Here is a 3,958-nt window from a genome sequence, read left to right on the forward strand (position 1 = left end):
AGTTGTTTATAAGATGGCTACTCTGACATGCAAATATGCAATTCCATTTGTTTTGTTTACCGCTGTAATAATGCAAATAGTATGCAAAATAAATTATTCAAAGTAAACAGCTGTTTTTGTTAAATCATTAGATGTTTTGTGTGTACAGATGTAATTTATACAAATATACTTGCATTCTACTGCTGTTAGTACTTCATGTGGCACTAATGCATGAAAAAATTGTGTCAATATCAAATGAAAGCATGTCAACAGTAATGCCTTCAAGATATTTTATTAGATGCTTGCAATGACAAAATAAAAATGGGCTAATGATTTAAATAACTAAAAAAAAAAAAAAATGTTCTTCTTCCACTAATCAGCTCTAATATGATGAATTGGATTAACATCTCTAGTAACAGGTTATGTACCACAGGCCTTTAAAACTACTGTAATCAAACCTCTCCTTAAAAAACCTGCCCTTGATCCAAGTGACTTGTCCAATTATAGACCAATATCCAATCTCCCTTTTGTTTCCAAAATTTTTGAAAAAGTCATTGCAGGTCAACAATGCGATCACCTACTTAGGAACAATTTATTCCAGAGCTTTCAGTCTGGCTTTAGAGCCCATCACAGCACATAGACTGCCTTAGTAAAAGTAACCAATGATCTCCTCTTAGCCTCAGACAGAGGGTTGGTCTCAGTTCTGAGGAAGGGGCCAAATCTTCTCGCTCCCTCACGCAAAGGAAAAGACACGCAAAATGCACGGGGAATTATTGAATGATGAAATACCACACAGTGTCACCGAAATATCATAGACAGTGTCACCTGTACCTCTATAAAGATGTTTTTGTGAGCTGGATTCGAACCCACAACCTTCCCCTTAAATCATGTTCTGAATGACACGTACTTGTGTTGTTGCTCCTCCCTTTGATTGTTTGTCCGTTGCTGTGGGAACGTCTTCCCCCAGTGGTCTAGCGAAATCAGGGTATCAGATGTTTTCCTGAGATATTACTCCCCATTTAAAATCCATAGCAATTTGATTTTATTGTATTGATTAATACTTCTTAATTTGTATTTATTATGAATACCAATGCTTTGGCTTTGAGATATACCCCCCAATGACTAGTAATGTTTATTTCAGTTTCTATTAATATAATAACATTGCAATGTGCTACTGTGGGACAATATGGACAGTTCTTTTTAATGATCGATACACTGAGTCATAAATTTCAGTACAATAGGATTTAATGATCACAAGATGTAAAATAAATAAATATTGGGGGGAAAAAAAACAAACACAATATAATAATACATATTACCTCACAAAAGAGGGTGGACCCCTCACATTTTTAGAAAACTTTTATTACATTTTTTGAGGGGACACTATGGAAATGACACTTTCAAATATCTTAAAGTAGTCAGTAAACAGCCTATGTAACTGTATAGATGTACTGTTCTTTGAAAATACCCCAAAACACAGCCATTAAACAGTGAGTAAACATGTCTAAATTGTGCCCAAAGTGTTATTATTGAGTGTGACCACCAATATTAACCTAACACTGCTTTCACCCTCCAGGAGATGGACATGGTAATGCTCTGCTTCAGAATGTCAAAGTACAGATTCATTTTTCCCTCAGTGAAGTGCAGCTCAGTGCTGTGCCCAGACCATGTTCCTACCACCACCATGCTTCACTGTAGGCAAGACACAGTTGTCCTGGAACTCATCAGGCTGTTGCCACACACACTGGACACTATCTGATCTTTTTACTGAAGTGTAATTTCTATATTGTTGTCCTCAGAGTAATTTATGTGTTTTTCAAAAATGTGGGGGATGAAACCACTTTTGTTAGATACTGTATTGGGAACTGTATTCAAACACACAATATATACACTATATACACAAGTTGGCAATCAATTTTGGCACTCTCTGTTCCTTTAGCCACTCCTCCAGAGATTTGCCTTGTGAGGCCTGTGGGCAAAAGGTGGCGCTGCCATGACGGCTATGGCCAAAGTCCTTAGTTTTTGGCTGACCACACTTGCCACAAGTGTTGTATGCCACTCCCCTGACATACCTCCTTTTTGGCACTCCACTCTCCTCCTCAAGGGCCCGCCGTCATCTGTTCCTTTCTGTGAACAGAGACACAGGAGCACCAAGTGGAGGACCAAGTGGAGCCGGGCCTGCACTGGGTGTTGAAACACCAGGAGCCGCCAGCACCAGTGACAGCGTGTTGTCAGGGTTCAGGACCAAGTTTCCTAAATGAGCTGACAGGCTGTGCAGTGCCTGGTGTGGTGGGAGTGGGTGCAATGGCACGCTCCCTGGTGGCAGCAGCAGGCTGTCTGCCTGGCCGCAGGATGGGAGCCTGTCCCTCCAGATTAGGAGGGAGGACAAACTGGTGCCGTGGGCCAGATGTTTTAAGAAGGAGCTCCAGTTTCTCCTTCGGCGATGGAAGCTGGTTGGGTGCTACAGGGATCAAGTGAGTTTGGCGCCATTCCCTGGGAGAGGACACTCATCTCCTGGGTCTTCTGCCTCCGTTGAAACCTGAGAGAAGATAATTTGTGTTAGATCAGTGGTTCTCAACTTGGAAAGCAGATCAAATACGTTAAGAGGGTACAATGAGTTAACCTTCATGACGCCAAAAAAAAAAAAAAAAAAAATCGAGCTTGGTCACTTTAGACCGGGTGGACCAATGACACCGTTCACATTAGATCGTTCGCGCTCCCACTAAATCATTCTGATTAGTGTTTTTGTCACGATACACACACGCTCATCATTGCAAAGAGTCAGAGACAGCACGCTGCCCATACGGAAAAGAAATAGAAAAAACATTTACAATTGTTCACTGCCTACAATGTGAAATCTTTATATATTACATGTAATGAATGTCTTACAAGGCTTGTGTGTTTAATACTATGATTTACTCATGAAAGTGGCCACTTTTGCATTTTTCTCATTCAATGTTATTCTATGAATTAAGCATACATTATGTATTTAATTTATATGTAAAATGCATAAAAAATTGTGGGTAACACTATTGTTGAAGTTGCCATCTTAAAGATAGGAGCGCCGGCAGAGGAACATGACAGAGGAAAGGAATCACACAGCTAGTCTTTGGTTTGACTGCCATGCACCAACACACTCAGAGAGAAGTGGCAGGCAGTCATTTATTGATTTACCACACCCAGCAACTGATTACAACAGCTGATACTCATCAACCTGGGCCACAAACAATAGTAAGGTGTAAGAGCACACAAAATAACATTCAACACCCCCACTTGCTCTTAATTTTTTTTTTTTTCACACTTTTAAGTACTTTGCTGTCACTTGCTGCAATAATAAGGTCATCAACCCATATTATCAGTATTATTTTCTCACTTTCAGTTTGTTTGCTGTAAACACAATGGTCAGCTGAATTTTGAATAAAATTGTTTTGGATCAAAAAATCATTTAACATTTTATTCCAATTTCGTCCCGACTGTTTTAAACCATAAAGTGATTTGTTAAGCTTACAGACAAGCTTCTCCCCCGTTTTTGACTCTACTTCAAAACCTTCTGGTTGTTCCATATATATCTCACAGTCAATGGGAGCATGCAGATATGCCGTTTTTACATCCATTTGATCCAGTTCTAAACCATATTGAGCTGCAATCTGTATTAAACTGCGTACTGATGTCATATCAGCAGTAGGAGAGAATGTTTCATCATAATCAATCCCTGCTACTTGACTATAGCCTTTTGCCACATATCTGGCTTTATATAGCACTTTAACTGGATTTTCTTTAAATGTGTAAACCCATCTGCCCCCCACTGCATTTTTACCTTCTGGCAATGTAGTTAGGGTAAAGGTATCATTCTCCCTCAGAGAATTCATCTCCTCCTGCATAGCCTGGGACCACTGGTCTGATTCTGGTGAGCTCATAGCCTCCTTTAGCGTTTGAGGTGTATCACAAGCAACTCTGTAACAGTAATCAATACTGGTGA

The sequence above is a fragment of the Gouania willdenowi genome, unplaced genomic scaffold, assembly GCF_900634775.1.
Source record: "Gouania willdenowi unplaced genomic scaffold, fGouWil2.1 scaffold_201_arrow_ctg1, whole genome shotgun sequence".
Classification (NCBI taxonomy): domain Eukaryota; kingdom Metazoa; phylum Chordata; class Actinopteri; order Blenniiformes; family Gobiesocidae; genus Gouania; species Gouania willdenowi.